The following is an 18,265-nucleotide window of genomic DNA, read 5'->3' as shown; positions in this document are numbered from 1 at the left end:
ATGGAAACCACCAATTTTTCAGCACACTATACAGTAAGGCTTCTTCTTTGAAGGAAATTATAACAGTTTTTACTTGCACATAACAGAGCAGCCACTTCTATGATTTGTAATATGCAACAACCCAGGTTTCTGGCATCAGACCTTACACCTTGAAGTGAAGAATCTGACAGAGTTTAAGTGTTCATGTTTAGACTGGATTATTTTAGCAACAATCACAGATTTACGTTGACAAGTGTCATCAAGTTTTTCAGATCACAATAGTTTAATATTAGACTGATGATGGATTTCTAACACATGCAGTTATCCAATATTTTCCAGAAAAAAAAATATTAAAGAATTGTGTTCTCTTTCAGATGCCATTTTCTGTAGTCTTTCAACATTTTTTTTAATAAAAAGCTGAAAACACTAGTTAACTTCTTGCTTCCGTGTGTTTCTTTATATTCATACTTTGATATTCATGATGACGGAATTTCACAAACGAATTTCAGTATCATAAATACAAGACCACTGTTAAAGTCATACTATAAATGTGATTCACCAACACACCTTTGAGTACATACTGACATTTTACTTCAAAGAAAAAAAAAATTGCTGATTAATTCGGCAAGATTCAATTCTGTTACTGCAGCTCTTGGTTTAAACCATTTTTTCTAAGGCCACAATAATTTAAGAATGTAACTCAGGTTAATTTAAAACACTCAAAAGAAGAGAAAACAGAAATCAGTAATGCTGGAAAAGATAAGAGTAGTGGTTGACTTAAGTTTTGATGGAGCAAGGATTCGGAAAGACAAAATGCATATCCTTCTTTTATCTCAAGTCACTAACTACGTTTCTAAAACATTTACTATCAAACCAGGGCATCTTATTATTTGCTTGCAGTAAGTAGGGAACAATAACTGCTTTCCTCATACACAGATCACATCCTTGATCATTACCTTTTTGTAGAATAGTAACAGTCTAACAAAGACATAGCAGCGAAGAGAACAAGGTAATTACAACATACAAAAGCAGGTATAAATAGTTCCTTCTCTGCGTATCTTCTAAGGCAAAACTTGAAATGGCATGTTTGGCTCTTAGTTAAGACCTAGAAAACTAGGAGGCCACAAACAGAGAGTATCTCTAAAGAAATACTTGAAGCATGTAAATTCAAAAGAAGAAACTGCTTGTAGAGCAGAATGTTCCCTTTAACTTAAGACAAACATTAGCAAAGCAATGGATAACGTCTCAGCTGTGGATTATTCTGAAAGCAAAGCTGAGTTAAGCAACCTATCACTTAAAGCATAAAGAAAACAGAATAATCAGAAATGGCATGATCAAGATCTCCATGACAGAAACGACAATGTTACTGAAATGCCCTACAGTAAAAGCCTTGCAACGGCAAAGAGATGGATTCAAGTCATTAGCTGCTAGCATCTGATCTTTCCAAGAACATTTAACTCTTCTACTACTAGGGAATTCCTCAAGCAGATACCAAAAATACCGCAGTAAGGACCAGATTTAGACTTCTCATTACAGCAAAATGTTGGCTTCCAGTAGGAAAATCTGTCCTGTCCTGTCTAACTTTGCTGTCTCATTGGCTCATGAACAATGGAGAATGGATTTACAGTCTTTTTGCACCTGAGAACTTATTTCTAGAAGGGCTGTTGTAAACAAGGAGAGCCTGTCTGTTAAAACAGCATTTCTACAACCCAAATCCACTCGAGAGAGAGAGAGTCACTGTCCAGGCTGAAGTCAATATGTTCTTAAATTGGTTTAATAAGCTTACTTTTATTTTTGGAATAAGTTACCAGCAAACAAAATACAGCAAGAAAATGTTTACTTCATAAAGCCTCTGAGAAATCAATGTTTTCGATTTTGAATCTAATGCTGTTACAGCCAGAAGGTCCATTACCCAAGCAGGAGTTTCAGAGCACTTTTTTTTGCTTGGACATATATGAGTTAAGGAAAACAATGTTCTCCAGTTCCAATAAGGCAAATGCATCTAAGCCTTATTTCTCATTACCTGACATTTGGAATTAATCAATACTGTACATTACTGTGGTTTCAACAAACACCAAATGTGCTAGACACCTCCTATTAGAAAGTGTTGTATGTAAAACAAACATTAAAGTAACAAAACCCAGGAGACTGCCATCAGGATTCAGGCACTTATCTCAGGCAGCTCATTCCTCCTGTCCTCCTGCCCTCCCCAGGCCGGCAGCAAACACCAGGCATCCTCAGACAATTCAGCCTATACAAGATTCAGACCTCTCTGACAGTGCTTCTCTTCCTCTCATCGCTGACAATACAGGAAGACTAAGTTAGGTGGCACAAATGTGAAATTTATCCCCCAGATCTGGGATATAGATATCTTCCTTTAAATCTTACTTGGTAGATTATATAAAGAAGCAATCAAACACGTACTTTCAGTAGTTATGCTTTTTCACTTCTCCCTGTTTCATTTTGTCTTAGCTGTGGAATCAGAGGAACGTTTGAAAAATATGAATCTAAATGTTGTGTTAGTTCATGAAACTCTTTTTTAACCAAGAATAGCATCACTTTCCAAAAACCAAAAGACCAGGTTATTTTTATGAAGTTACTATAAGCAAAAAACTGTAATGTTTCAACTCAAAATCTACTGACTTGCTTTAACAGCTGCAGATAAAGACACTGTCTGTACCTAAATCTGTGAACAGACGGGGGAAAATGTTGTAAGAATAAGCATGTTTTTAATTTGTATAGGCAAACACAACTGGCTGGGAAAGTCAATCAGGTTTAAAATCTGGCTCTGTGGGAACACAGTATTTGTGTCCAATGTACAGCACACATTCATACAATGTGTAAAGACAGATGTCGTAAGTAACACATAACTGGGATGTTTTCATTCTTACCATTTCTTAAATTCCTTTTAAAACAGTGTTCGACTCAGTGAGAAAATGTATTTCTGGATGTTACCCTCAAACATGTTAGCTGGGAACCTGTTCTAAATTAAGTCAAAAAGATGCTGGATTAGAAAGTATTAGAACTAGATTACCTAAGGTCAACTGTTCTCAGATTTGTTTACAGAGCAGTATGTTCTCCATCAAACTTCATACAGACTACAGTAAAGAGCAGATAACAACTGCGCAGAGGTGCAATCTTATATGAAAGGTTCTCCCACAGCTCGGCAGAGGAAACACAGTTGCATAGGGAGAACAACCATAGGTCTTCCTTCCATTACTGCAAACTTTTGCTTGTTTTTAACTAAACAAGTATTTTCTTCAACATGCAGAGAAAAGTAGGTGAGGAAAAAAAAAAAAGGCAAAAAAAAAACCTGACTGAAGCAAGTTAAACACACATAGCAAGAACAGGCTTATATTAGTCATCATTTACCCCACCTACAGACATTATCTGATATTAAAAACACAATTCAGGAGGGACACCTAATACTCCAAAAAATAAAATCTATTTTCCATCACTTTTCAACAGACACATGAACTTGAGGTTTCACATTTCCTTCCCCCTGGTACCTACTTTCAAACGCACTGAAGTGAAGACAAGATTTGCCCTTCCTCGTGGTTCTTCCAAAACAGGACTCTTGGATTTGAAAAATCCAAATTATTTGCCTTACGGAAGCAGACTCATTATATCACCTTGCAACTGGTACCAATACAGAAACACTCCTTGCAGTATCAATCCAAAACTTTAACTGCTAAAGACATTAGCATGGAAGAAAGTCTACTGGAAATGAGACTGTCAGTTTTCAAACAAGGCACATTTCAAGGCTGTTTTTTGTGTGCATAGGAGCAGCTTACACTGTGTTTTCTGCACAAAGGAAAAATAAAATTAACAGACAAAATTTCTGAAACCTAGCAGTGAGTAGGATCTAAAGACACTTCTCTTAAGAGGACTATCCAGTAAAGTTACGAGCATTTTGAATCCCCAGGAAAGGGTTAGCACGTAATTGCACTGAAACATTCACAAAGATGTAGTTTAAGTTGTCAAACAGCACAATAGCACAGAAAAGAATGAACATTTTGTCAAAAAAGATAATGAGTATCTGAAAGATTATGCCGCTGAGTATAGTGAAAACAAACAGATCCAGCATCAATTTCTTTACCGCTGGGTTTCCAACTGATACCACTACATACCTGCAAGGAGACCTCTATGAATATTTCAAGAGGAAAAGGCAAAGAGTTGACAGAAGTCCATCTAAGCTGCTCTATTATTTCCACTGTGAAAGACAAGTCTTTTCAAAGTACTGAAAGTTTCAGAATATTATTTTATGTCATTAGGGTGTTAAAATGCTTGCATTAACTTAGTAAGTTACTACAGAATTTTTTAAGTATAAATGTACGATCACATGCTGCTTTCGTCAACAGAAACATGTAACATGAATATGATCCACTGTGTATAACTCTGAATTTTATAGATTAATAAATCCTTTGCTATACAAAACCATGGTCTGAGCAAAAAATAAAATAAAAATAAAATAGAATAATCAGACAGCATGAACTGATCTATTGAGGCTAAGATTCTTCAACTGCTTACTTATAAACAAATTAAGGAAGTAAAAAGAAGAGGTCATACTTTCACATGACCTTAGAAGGTCATACAACGTGTACTTTATGCAAACATCATGTGGAATGAAAACACCATAGTCACATTAGCTTTTCCGAAGTCCCTTTACTATATAGTTAATTTGTATTTTTAAGTTTAAATTCTCATATCCTCAAATTTATTTTCACCGATATGAAAGGAATGTTTCAAAATCCCAAACCAAACAAGCAACCCCTCAGTAGCCACAGGTACTTCACCTCTTCCCCCAGCTCTCCCAGTTAATGTTATATTCCTTGAGGTACAGCTCCAACTTCAGGAAGAGGATCCACTACCTACAGATTAGCTGTATGAGCATGCATACAAACTTCTCTGTGCGCCGACAATACAACCTAAGGTTTTTATGCTTAAAGTAGGCTAATTGGTTTTCCAAGTCTAGTTCGTATGTCCAGAGAATAAAACAAGGAAGAAATACTTTCAATTTTGTTCATCCTCCAAGGACTAGCCCAGTTAAAAACCAGCATCCATCAAACTCACTTTACCACAAACTCAACAGCTGAAAAAATCAGTTCTAATGAAGCACATCACACTGTAAACCATGCATGAAAGCAAAACTTATACGACCAACGCAGTACAGCTCTTGTCAACGATGCTTCTTTTACGCACTCCCTTCATTTATGAACGGAGGTTTGCTGTAAAAGGGGCGTCAAACTTCTGAAGGTTTCAATTTCCATGCTGAAGCTGGAAGGAAGGGGCTGTCACCATCAAGAAGCCAACTTACTGACGCTTTGAAGGAACCCCAAGGTTTAACCCTTGGTTTGGAATTGTCTTCTCTAAGGAAAAAGAATATTTTGGTTCATCAGGTAGCCACTTATAATAGCAAACTGAAGTGTTAGGACCTAAAAAGTATTTCAGCAATTTCGTCCCATTGCAGAATGGCGTTACTTCTACAAAAAATAAAATAAAATCATAACTCTGCTTTAGCGTGTCATCTTCAGATGCATTTGGCAACTGACACGCTTTATGCCCCTTAAAAAAGAAAGCTTATCAGGAAAAACCAAACACGCAGGAGAGCTTAACTTCTTCTACCACACCACTGAGCCCTCTCTTCCAGCTGCGGCCCCGTCGAACCCCACAAAAACGCGGGGCACTCGCTCCAGGCCGGCTGCCACCCCGCCCGGAGCCGCTACGGGAAATTGCCCGCTGCGAGGAGCGGCATAACGCCGCTCGACCCCCGCCCGGGGCCCGCCGCCGCCGAAGGACAAAGCCGCCCGGCCCCGAGGCCGGCCCCTCGCTCCAGCCGCGGGGGGACAAGCCGAGGGAGAGGCACCTCAGGAGGGGAGCGCTGCGGGGCTTCACCCCCCTGCCCAGCCCTCCCGCCTGGCAAGGCGGCCTGGCCCCACCGCCCTCCCCCGAGGATGGAGGGGGAAGGTCGGAGAGCGCGATACCCTGACAGGCCCCGGCCGCTGCAGGCCCCCGGGTGAATCCCCGAGGGGCCTCCGCCCGCCACTGCGGGGCAGGGGGTGCCCTTCCCCGGCCAGGCCCGGAGGAAACGAACCGCTCCCCCACTCGGCGGTAGCAGCGGCGCCGTCTCTTACCTGCGGGCTGCGCGGGGGGCGGTGGGGCCCGGGCGGGCATGGCGGCGGGCGGGGAGGGGGAGGGAAGGGGAGAGGGGACGCGGCCGGTTATCTGAGGCCTCCCGCGGCAACCGCCATCGAGGGGGAACCCATGTCACGGCGACAGGAACCGCGTCGCTGCGGCGCGGCCCGGCCCCCTCCCGGCGGCCACCGCCTCCTGCCCCGCCACCGCCCACTTGGCCTCCCGGTAGGCACCGCGCCGCCGCCCCCGGAGCCGCGTCACTTCCAGCAGCGGCTGGCGGGGCGGGCACGTAAATAAATAAATAAACGAGCGACTAACGCTGCTGCGGTCACACCTTCCCCCCACCGGTAAGGTAGACGGTGGTTTAACCGCGCAGCCGCCATCTTAAGTGCTGGCAAGCCGCCTCCACCGCGGCAGGGCGGCCATCTTGGACGGGGGAGGTGAGGCGGTGCCGTGGGCGACGCCGCGGCCGCCATGTTGAGCTCGGGAGGAAGAGGGCAGCGCCGGGTTGCGGCGTTTTCCGTGCCCTGCCGTAGACGATATGAGGTGTTTTAATTTTTTTTTTTTTAAATTATTCTTTTTTTTCTTTGCCCCTAGAGGTGTGTGGGCTGCGCCAGGTGAAGCCCTGCGCTGGGGCTGCCTGCGCTCGGTGCCAGGGATGCTGTCAGGGATCCCGTGAGGGGGGCCGGGCGTTTGCCCGCGGAGAGGCGCCGAAAACAGGCGGTGACATAAAAAACCCATCCAAAATAGAAATGGGGAATATGGGGCGAATTCTTCTCGCAGCTGGCCGGCGGTGCGGGGAGGCGGCGGGAGGGGAGCTGGCGGAAGGGCTGCGCTTCGCGGCTGGGGGCGGTGCTGTGCCTGGGCGAGGACCCCGGTGGAGCTTCTCTGGCGCGAACACGATCGTGGCTATGCCCGCGCTGTGGGAGGATTTCACTTCCACGTCTTGAGGGCTAGGCTAGCGTTTCTGCATAGGAAATTGTTTACTGCAAAGTTTCGCCCCTTTGATGTTTCGGGGGGAGTAGTCTGATCCCATAGGTATGATCCCGCAGCCCACCTCTGGAACAGGCTGCCATACTACTATTCCACCTTTTATGTCTCATTGTGACCAAGGGGTAAGTTCCTCCAACTTCAGAGTTTGCAAACCGCTGAGTCCAGGTGGAGTCCCTGCGGGCCCGTCTGCATCGCGCCGAAATCTCGGCTCTTAAGCATCAGGGTCTGCCGGAGTTACCACCCTCAAATAGTAGCTTGGTACAAATTTGTTTCTGGAAAAAGATATTCATATGTGTCTATGCTTCATAGGGAAAGTGTGTACATAGGATAGTTTTAAGTGCAACTCAGTCAAATCATGTTTTAGTTGAACTGGCTTTTTATGGTTTTGTTTGTTGGTTGTGCAAATTCCATAGAAAGGAGTAGAAAGACTGTCAAAAAGGCATACAGGGAAACAGTCTATTTTTTAAATAATTTAAATACTTTTTTATATATATATCTCTCTTCTTTGCCCTTTTTCCCAAGGAGCACAAGCAGACAATGGTTTGACCTCACAGGTGAAAGAATGTTTACAGCAAAACCACTAAATGAAATAATGAGAAATAACAACATATGCATGCTTCTGTTTTCCAAATACTTTTTTTTGTTTTGTTTTCTAATACCTGTTTACACTGTACTGGTGAATATTGTCAGAACAACCAGCACATTAGATCTTTAAAAATGCATAATATGGTTTTAAATAACGTGCAAAGCCTGCCATACATCCTTTGACAGTAGTGAACTGAACACTGTACAGCAGTTACAACATGCTGGCAAATTACAATAATAAAATAGCAATCAAAGTGTAATATTAAAGCTTTGTTCCTACAGAGGCTTAAGCATATGTTTAAACACACAGTAGTTTGGCTGAGGAAGGCTTAAACTAAGGCTATTCGTACAACTTGTCATGTCTGAGATAGGTTTGTGGAATAAAAATGCCTCAAATGCATTTAAGAGTAATTATAATTAATCTGCTAATTTAATAAGCAATATAAGACCTTTGTGAAGCACGGGGAAATTACATTGTTAATACAATGTTTCTGTTATGTTAGGAATCCTGTTACAGTAGCTGAAGATCATCATAGGTGACTATTAATGAGGCTGTGTGACTATTAATGAGGCTGTATGAGTATTACATTTCGCCACCTGGTGGCTGTTTTCTTTTTTTTCAGCTTAGTGTCAGAAATGCAGCGCAAAGCTTGTGCTGACAGAAGGTGAAGCAGTGACGGAACTGGAAGGTAGGGCAATTTAGCAGTCAAAGATCTTTGACCTTCACCCAGTGTACAACAACGTGTTTTACAAATCGTAAGGGCGCAGAGAATAATCTATAAAAGCAGTGAAATACTTTGTTGTAAAGCAACAGGCAAACTAGATCGTTTCTTCCCATATCTGGCAGTAGCCATTAAGTTCCAGGGGCCCAAAATATACCTCAGTGTGTAGTGTTAGTCCATGAATAATCGTTTCCCATTCCAGCTGTGTTTAGTTGATGGTCTTTGGCCATGAGCTGTGTTTAGTTGATGGTTAATCATCCTTATGGCAACATTGTAAATAATATAATTAGGGGAGGTAATTTAATAATTATCTTCTCTTATACAGCTGATGTATCAATGATTTGAATGAACATATGGAATAAATACACTGCCTGCAACCTTAGCCCTAGCACCCTAAAAAAAAAAAAAGTAAAGCCTTTCTGTGGAAAAGATCAAAGCCACAAGCACATCCATGTACCACAGGAAGAGAGCCAAAAAGATCAACAGTGTCAGTAATTAGGTTCTAGAATAGAAGGAAATTTGTTAAGTAAAATTCCCAGATGATTTGAGGAAGTGACTCATATCCTAAGCTACAAAGAAAGGCAGAAAATCCTTCCAAATGGTCCCTGCCAGTTTGACCAGAGGGAAATTTCCTTCTCCTTCTTGATGGTGTTCAGTAGTTTCTAGGACCAGAAGCTTTAATCAGTATGCAGTTGTGAGTCTGTAAAATTCATTTAACTTGAATGCAGGATCAGACGAGAGGTAAGCGTTCCACGTAAAAAAATGAAGGTGATCTTCACTTAGTGTGAATGATTGACAAGATGTGTGGGATTTTTTTAGTCATTCCTGCGTAAGCTTTGCTGGTTGAAGGAGATTACATTTGCTGACGAAGGCAGACTGACTCTTTATAATAGCATTAGCCATATTATGTATTAGTTCCGTGAAATGGAATCCATGGGTTACAGCACTAATTTCAAGGTTGTATTTTCAACATATGAAAGTTTTCTTTACAGAATTGCATGGATTGTAGACACTGCATGTTATTTGGAGATTATTCTAGAGTGGTGTTCTATCCATTTTCAAACATATGTTTTTGCTTTTTTTTTTTAAAAGCGTATACTTCCAAGCAATTTCTTTTCTTACAGCGTGGTGAAAAAATGTTGTAAATTTGAGATATCCATCTCAATGTGAAGCCCCTCTGCATAGTGCAACAGAGTTTTTAAGTCAAGCAGGACTGGTCTTGGTAACCCTGAGGTCCAGCCTTGACTTGTTAGCTGCAGCAAAGCAGCTTTATCTGCTGCTGAGTCCTAAACTATCAGGAGAGGGCGCAGCCTTCCTAGAAGTCTCAAACGGAAAAAGGTATCGTGGTGTGTCAAGATGATTCAGAAAGGCTGTCTCTCAAAAACCCGCGTGGACTGGAGACTCAGAAACTCCTCCTGGGTTGGGAATTGAGGATGGAAAGGAGAAATTATCGTCTTCATCCATGTCCTTCATAAAACTTAGTCATTCATAATTCTCAAGAAAATTGAGTATTTATAGGGGAACAATTTAGCTTTTTATTTCTCATTTTGGAGATTACAACATGGTTCCTGAGAGTAGCTTTTAGTTAAGCTGTACCATATATTGTGTACTGTAATGCAGAATATGTTCCGAAAGATGTTGGATCACTAGCAGTGGATAGTGCAGTTCTTTTTCTTTTTTTCTTTTTTTTCTTTTAATTTCAAAAATATGTACAGTACAACATGGCTCCTGACAGCACAAGCTTTTTCTGGCTTCCCTGCTCAGTGTATGGGGAAGAAGCTTGCTGTAATCAAAGACTAGATTAATTTTCAAACTTCAGGCAGTTTGCTTCCCTCTCTGCTGAGTCTGACAATGCTGCTGATCAGAAACTAGATAGTCTGTCTCCTGAGAAATTGTGATGCTTGATTTTCCTTTCTTTTTTTTTTTTTTTTTTTTAATTCACAACTGAATCGGACATTTGAAGATTTGAAATTATCCATAGAATGAATTTTAAATGGTCTTTGGACCTACCAGATAATTTCATTTCACTAATGCCAAAGGCTTTAATTTGTGCTATTGTCAATGCAATGCTAACTAATTTAAATTTTTCTGTGGAAATGAAATGTAGGAAATCAAGCAAATTTAAAACAGGAAATCAAACCATTGCAATTTATCTTCACAGAATGTTTTGACTTTTTCCCATCCTGACATGAAACTGAATTGGCACGTTTCTCTGAAATGTTTTTAATTCAGTAAAACTGCATTTATCTTAGACCATTATAGCTGAAATAACCCCTACTACTGCATTATCAAGCAGAAAGAGCTTGTCTGACTGAATTCACCAATCAACCTCAAAAGCTTTACAGGAAAATTGTTTGTGGCTGTGGTTTCATAAGGTGGGCATTATCAAAGCTAGCTGAATGACTAATACGCGCTTTCTGCTGGCTTCTAAATGGGCAACAGTTAGTAAAAGAAAAATTGTGCAGTACTATTAGTTGAGTTAAACAAAGCTGCAGCTGAGCAAAGAATAAACTAAGCAGCCTGTTACTAAACTCCACTGCTGATCTGTCCTTTGGCATCGTGAGGTGGTAAAACAGAACTATAAGCAGCTGACGCTTGTTTCTTTGAGCAGTGGTTAGTGCCCTGAGCTCCATCCAGAATCAGTGCAGACTGCCTGGCTCTTCCACAGGGCACTTCAAAGCTTTCCTCTGTGTTAGAGTTGAGGGAGCCAGGAGCGCCTCTTGGCCCCAGGCTGTTGCCCAACCACATCGGGGACCCTCTTGTGAAGAGCCCATCTGGGTCTGTAAGCTGGCTGTACAGCAAAGATCCTGAGGATTGCCATTCCCTGCAGCTCAAACAGTGTCTGAATTAATTCTTGCTTCATGTGGTCTTCACATGTCTCTCTGCTGGCAGTGAAAGGAACTTGCTGAGCCTGGCCTCCCCGTGCTAGGTGTTAGCCGCTATGATAACCCCTATGTGGCGGTCCCTGTTTCCTCTCAAATCTATTCAGAGGCACTGAGGTACTCTTCTGAACATCTCAAATGCCCATGTCTTCTGCATCGCTGCTGCTTCCATTAGGATTGACCTCTGGGCATGCAGAATGACCAGGCACTGGTTTCTCTTGTTTTGGGGATCCAGCAAAGGTGTCTTAGCTTTTCCCAGCTCTTCAAGGAAGGGACTGTCTCCATCTGTTCTAGTTGCAATGGCATAAAATATAAAACATTGTAATGTATGTTTTAGATGCAATATATAAATCTTCTGTTTGGAGTGCAAGTTTGTTACTATTTTATACAAATCTCCCTAGCTATCTTTACTGGAGTCATAGTTAAAAAAGCTAGAAGGTATTACTACATCAGCAGCCCATTCTCCTGTGATTCACAAGCCATTAAAAATCCCAGAATTGTCCTTAAACAATCCTAAATGTGTTAACTACAAAGAACTCTATGGAGTTACAGAAAACAGATGAAATGGCAGTTATTTTAGGTAGGTCTTGGAAATCTCCTACATCTGAAGGGCACGTAGGTTCTTTGATTTTTGGCTCAGGCTTATTTGGGCAAGAATAGGGTTGCTGACAACACTGTTTGTTGGGAGGGTTTTTTGGTTTGTTTTGTTTGTGTTTTTTTTCTTCTTCTAAGGAACTCCTTTCTGAGTCTCAACCATGTTTGTAGCTGATTTGGAGCCTCTAATGAACATGCATGCTCACATTGTTGCCATATGAGCGCTACCCAGTGGATTAACCAGCTCATGAATGCCAAAACAGCCCCATTTTTCCTGCCGTGGTTTAGACCACATCCTCAAAGTGGCAGAAGCTAATGACCTCAGTGTGGCAATACTACGTGTACACCTGGCCTCAGCATATTTTTATACGTAACTCATCAGCAGCGTGTGCAAAGTGTATTTTAGTGTATATACATTTTAATGACGGCGAGTCTTGTCAGAAGAGGCAATAGACAAACCAATGTAGCTGGCAAAAACTGGCAAGCTGTTGGCAGTGCTGGCGTGTTCAGGTGTGAAGGAAATATAACAAACTTTAAGATGAGTGCAGACTGAAAACAATCTGACTTCAGCCCTAATTTAACTGTAACTCAGGCAAGCTGAGAGGAAAAAACAGCTGATGAGTGTAGCAGCCCAGCAAATTATGGACAGCCAAAATGATGTATAGGCAACACGTACTATTTCCTCCTAGGTCTGACAATACTTCCTTCTCCTAGAAGATGGCATTGTGTGAGTACCTCAACTGTCAGCAGGAAAGCAAGATTTCTAGCTCTCTCAGTAGCAGAGCAAAGCTTTCCTGTGTGACTAATTGTTTTTTTCAACACAGGTCTAAATCCAGAAAGCCAATAAGAAAAGAAATCAAAATTATTCATTTAAAGACTGTCCCTTGCCTTTAAGAGGCATGGCTTGTGAACTTTGTACATTTAAGATGAAAAGTGTTAAAAAGGGTTGAAGACCATTATTCTGTTTTAATGATCCAATTTATTTATTGGACAAAGGTGAGTTGATTTCCATAGCCATCCTCCTTCCTTGTGCGTCAGCTCCTCTCTGTGATGACAGGAGTCAAGAGCCTTCAAAGACTCTTGTAGATCAGCTGGTAGGAAACTCTGAAGTACAAGCTACTAACTGTGTATGTGATGGGCACTCTTACAGCAGTCTCTTGCATACTGAACTGTTCAGGGTAACAACATATATGCCCGTAATCTCTATAAACATCTATTTTAAGGCTTTTTCATTTCTAAGGCATTTCAGAGGGTTGGGGTTTTTTTTGAGGTTTAGGAACATTGAAACTTGCCTCTAGAGCTGTTTTTTTTATATATATAAGAAGACCTGCAATATCCTGTTGTAATTGTACAAGTTCATTTCACATCTATATGTCAACACAGTCAGTGAAATTCAGGTGCCTGGTTCAGATGTTTCGGACAAGTTTTCCTCACGAACCAATGTTGTGTGACTGGCAGTGATGCATATCAATAAAAATAATTTGAGAAATTTTTTCCAAAGATCATGCCCTTTTCTCTTTACAGTGAGTGGCAAAATGTCCATTAAACATAAGTGAAAGCAGGATTCAGTTCCAGGTTTTAAAAAGGAAATGGCTGAAGTTTTTCTGGGTTAATGACAACTTCTGTCTCAAATGCAACTGCCATGCAAAGAAAGTGGTTCCTTTTGCAGATACTTGTCAAAATCTTTCTCATTGTCTTTCAGATTCATATCTGATGCCTGTTTTCAGTACCACATATGTCAATTTTATCCTCTGTCATATTTTTCTGCAACGGGTTTGCTTTCTTGATCTATGTTCATTGAGATGCAAAGCATCTGCGATGTAGGCACATAGCAAGGTAGATCTCAGAAAAACAGGATTGCTTTCTGGAAAGTTCTTGTATGAGAAATATGTGAGATTGGCCATATCTGGTCCTAAACTACCTGACAGGGTTGTTGTCATAGGTAAATTATAAACAACAACACAGAATCTAGAGCGGAGGGGTCTGTTGGTCTCCATGTGGTCCCCTGCTGTTATCTCACAAGCAGAAAGAAGCAAGACTGAACCCCTGACATTTGTACCAAAACCAGGCAGAATGTGGAAGGAGTAGGCAGAAGGGAGTGTAGAGAGCTGGTCAGAGAGGGAAGCAGCAGGATGACAAAGGCAAGCATGAAGACAGCGGGGCAGATGAGGACATGAGGTCCAACCCCCACCCCTTCAATATCCAGGATCAGTCAGAGATCTCTTGAGAGCAGCCGAACCAGCTCTGTTGCCACAAGGAAAGCTAGGAAAGATGAGACTAGGTAAATCCAGGTGCCTGAGCAATCTGTTTAAATTCACCAGGCTCTAAGTAGGAACCCTCCTTCTAAATCATGGCTAACTGGGTTTCAGTGCTAGGAAAAGGGTGCTGTCTCTGAGCCAGCTCCTTGGTTCTAGTAAGCCAATATGATCCCAGCAGGCTTACGTGGTGTCACTGATGTGCTGTGCAGGAGCCCTTGCCAGGGAGCGCTTCCCCTTGCCGTTCCCTGCATCTCTCTGCACCAACTGTACAGTCTAAGTGCACCCTGTGTCATTTCAAGGGAGATAATGTGCAACTTAGCAGTGAGCTGCAGCCAGCCCATCTCTAACCTTATTGAACTCAAGGGATGTGCATTAGTGATGAATTTGGCTCATGGTTTTCAGTTTTTAACCACTGAACTGAAAAAAAGTTTAATAAGCCCAATAAACCTATCAATTTATAGGGTCTACCGCTTGTTTTAAGGAGCTTCGATTCCCACCATAGCTGAGAGAGGGCTATTTTCAGAGCACCAGCTTGGGCTCTGTACCCTCATCTGGCCAAAGAGGGATCTGAGATCAAATCTAGATGTTGAGGAATTCTCATACCCTCATTCTTCCACATATGCAGTGCTAGTGAGTTGGAAACACGGCTCCAAACAGCACCAAAAGCACCGAGACCCATCTTCCCAACACAAGCTGATTGTCAGATGTTTCAAAGGAGCAACTTTGTCTCGATTTCCCTGCATTTATGGAATTGTTTATAATGTAGGCCATGGGGTATTTGCTGTCTGCTCGGTCAGATGCAAGTCAGCAGTTCAGTGGATTTAAATGAAAGACTGACAGTGACTTACAATTGGTTTGCATGGAAATGGCATCAGTCCAACTGCCCAGTTGTGGAATGTTATGTTATGTGAGCGGAGCAGATATGGAATGTGGCCAAATTTGGAAATAATTATATTTTGTCCATATTTATCCATATTTTGCTGCAAAGGGGCTTGTCTCCTTTGGCAAGAAATCCCCTGGGTAGAGAGCATATTCTCAGTAACTCAGTGTTTACCCCATACTGGGTTGAGTTTCCAACAAATCCTTCTCTGTGGAGAAGCCAAGATACATGACCTTTGCTAGTGATGCAGCTATCTCCCAAAATCAAACCTCTGTCTCCTCGGCAGCCCATCTCACTTAGGAAATGTTGCAGCTTATGAGATCATTCACAGTTTTCTGAGCAGCAACTAAGTCTTGATATAAAACCTGTTGGCAATAGCCTGGATTTTTCAAGGAGCAAAGACTCCTGTGCATATCATCACATGGTGGAGCAGGAGGGAGTTTCAGGAGCACTGCAGAGATCTCTTACCAATCAGATGCTTGTTCTGCTTATTCAAAGAGATGGTGGGATGTGAACCAGCTTTCGTGCAAAAATAACGTAGGCATTTTAGCACATGACTGCTCCCGCTCTAGCACGTCCTCTTGTACCTTCTGGGATCATTTTATCTGAATTGTGCTGATGGAGCTGGACTGCTATCGGATGGCCCTTTGCAGGGTCGCTTCAGCGATGAGGAAGGTGTAAACTGAACCTGCTGCGGAAGCTGTTGCAAACTGACCTATTCTTCGCTCGCTTGTAGCCAGCCAGTCAGGGATGGATGGTGCACCCACTGCATGGCTGCAGAGCCATGAGTCTTCTGATCTTTTTTCCCGTATAAATGTCTTCAGATGTAGTTTGACAGCAAGTTACACTGAGAAGATTTTTCCACTCTGCAGTTCTCCACCATCAAGACGTGCTTAAATTACCCTACAGGCTGCACCTTCAGAAAGGCCTGTGTTACTCATATATCTCTGGTTTTGGCTGACAATTTATATGCTGTTACTAGCTAGGCCACTTCTCTGGAGACTCCCCCTTTCTCAGTCTGACAGAGATGCAGGCAGACAGAGCTACAACTCTGTGCTACCTAAAAAACCCCAGGGCGATAACCCCCTAGAAAGCATGACAAAGAGTTGCTTCGTGCTCAGGTTTGCCTTGGGGCTGGTTTGCTTTTACAGAGCTGGACCAGTTTCTCCTGAGTCAGATTCTGTTATATGCAAGCTACTGTGGTGCCTTTAATTCAGTTTAAGAGTGGATCAGATAGGTTTCTTCCCCCTTCACAATTATTACCTTGTTATTGCTCTGTTTGTTAATGTGTGTTCTGGTAGCATTGCACAGCTACAAGCATGCCCCAGGGCCTGGTGCAGTAAGTGTCCGTGGTGTGTTTTTCTTTCCTGGTTGTGTAGAAGGAATCATCACTGCATTACAAACTTATCTCTACAGCTTCTTGAGGATCATTCTTGCCTGTGGGAAAGCTTCATACGTGAAAGGTGTCAAGCCTGGCTTTCTGTGGGATAGGCTGGACCGTTACACCCTGAGCTGAAAGATGACCATTTCTTTTTCTGCTCTGGGACTGATATGAGGGAGCAGACAGCAGCAGGTCAGAGCTGTGTTGGACCCCAGTCTAATGCTGGCCCTAGGTAAGGCTCCACAGCAGCCTCCATGTTTCCCTTGGGAGTCATAATTCGGGTAGAGTAAATATGATGGTGAATGAGTGAGTCCCATGAAGAACAGGAAATAATCTCTGCAGTTGTGGCAGCTAATGCTAGTGTGTGGAAAATACATAGCATTTGTGTGAGCTTTTGAGTACCGGTTTTATTGCTGTGATTCTTTTTGGCTGATCTAATACCCTGATGTTGAATTCAACCATTTCACATCCCAAGAAGCAAACATCACCACCACGGGCCCTTCTTTGGTGCACGAAGGTGCTGTTTGCATTTCCCATTGCACTGGTATTGCTCAGCTATGAAAAAACAGAATCACTGTTTTACCAAGCCAATGGTTGCTAGAAGAGAGGGCTCTGCCAAGGGATTATAGGTTGTAAGTTGCTCTATTGGTAGAACGCAACAAGCTGCAGTGATATCTACCTAAGACACGTATGTAGGCTTTGGACTGATTAGAATTAAAAACGTTTAGAAGGTCAGGAATAAACCTGTGTGTTACTGCCTGTATGTATTTACACTTTTCTTGCAAAGGACAAAAAGAAAAGAAAGTGATACCTGCTTTTTTGGTGATTAATGTTGTTTGTCTGCATGAAGATTGTTTTCTCTGAGGCTTTTGTGCATGGTCTTTTACAGCTAATGGACTGCTCCTGTGTAAAATTCCTTCAGAGGATACTCCAGAGGAGCCAGCTGCAATTAGAACCCAAAAGACTGTGTCCCAGTCCTTCTTTGACATCTCCTTCTTTGACTTACGTTATCTTTAAATTACATCCTTAGTGCCGTGACTCTGTCAGGGTAGGACCATCCTTGCCTAGATATGTGCCCATGGAAGGTTTAGTATAGGCCTAACCTCGTTAGGAATCTGAGGGTTTTCCCCTCATTTCCTTGGGGTGTATTGAAATGGATTATCTTGATACGAAGAGTATAAAATAGGCAGAAGTTAAAAAAAAAAGATTCAAGCTCTGAATCTCTACGCTCCAAAGACCTCACCATTCTGAACCCCACTGGCAATAAAAAATGCCTGTAAATGCAAAGTCTTGTATCTCCAAAGTCTTCAGGTTTAACAAAATGGATGAACATATCATTGTCCCTCTGTTTCTGCAGACCATCAGAATCTTTAGCCCCAAATCTTTGCTCAGTCTTCAGTTGGACAAAGTAGACAAGGAATTTGAAGTGAGTAAGAACACATCAGGACTCGTGAGTTTAGCGAAGACTGCATATAAAAACAATATTGTCTTAGATAATGAAAAGCCTGTGGCCTGCATCTGCTGAGCAAGAGGTTTCATGCCCCTGTTTTTTTCCTGTGTGCTGGCAGATTCACAGAATGGGATGCATTCTGACTGTGGCTAAATAAGCAGCTGGAGGGCTGTTATCTCTATGCAGAGACATGGTCCCGTTCCTTTTCTGTTTTCAGGCGCTCTGCCCATTCCCTCTCCTTTGTAGAGGCTGCAGCCTTATGGGAGGGTGGGCACGTTCACATACATCATAGCCTTGGTGCTAGCTGAGGCTGGGCTCAACAAATTGTTTCTGTCCCATTTCCCCAGTGGTGGTCACTTAATAATTTATACCTGGTATTTATACCTTTTGGAAAAGCACTCCCAAA

The 18,265-nt window shown here is 42.2% G+C and overlaps 1 protein-coding gene and 1 long non-coding RNA gene across 4 annotated transcripts in view; one reads left to right on the top strand and one right to left on the bottom strand.

The window, feature by feature from the left end:
- AFTPH (aftiphilin) overlaps positions 1-6,202 on the bottom strand; it is a 47,810-nt gene extending 41,608 nt beyond the window's left edge. For both annotated transcript variants that reach the window (XM_075147621.1, XM_075147622.1), the window contains exon 1: positions 6,114-6,202. The gene's annotated coding sequence lies outside the window, so the exon portion shown is untranslated. The remainder of the gene's footprint in view (positions 1-6,113) is intronic.
- A 239-nt stretch (positions 6,203-6,441) lies between these two features.
- LOC142081080 (uncharacterized) overlaps positions 6,442-18,265 on the top strand; it is a 25,716-nt gene continuing 13,892 nt past the window's right edge. Inside the window, exons 1-3 of one of the 2 annotated variants that reach the window (XR_012673224.1) lie at positions 6,442-6,660; positions 7,167-7,229; positions 8,316-8,381. This is a non-coding gene — a long non-coding RNA (uncharacterized LOC142081080). The remainder of the gene's footprint in view (positions 6,661-7,166; positions 7,230-8,315; positions 8,382-18,265) is intronic. The other variant, XR_012673223.1, reaches the window with a different exon arrangement.

This window comes from Calonectris borealis, chromosome 3, assembly GCF_964195595.1.
Source record: "Calonectris borealis chromosome 3, bCalBor7.hap1.2, whole genome shotgun sequence".
NCBI classification, from domain to species: Eukaryota; Metazoa; Chordata; class Aves; order Procellariiformes; family Procellariidae; genus Calonectris; species Calonectris borealis.
This window is presented reverse-complemented; position numbering and strand designations above follow the sequence as displayed.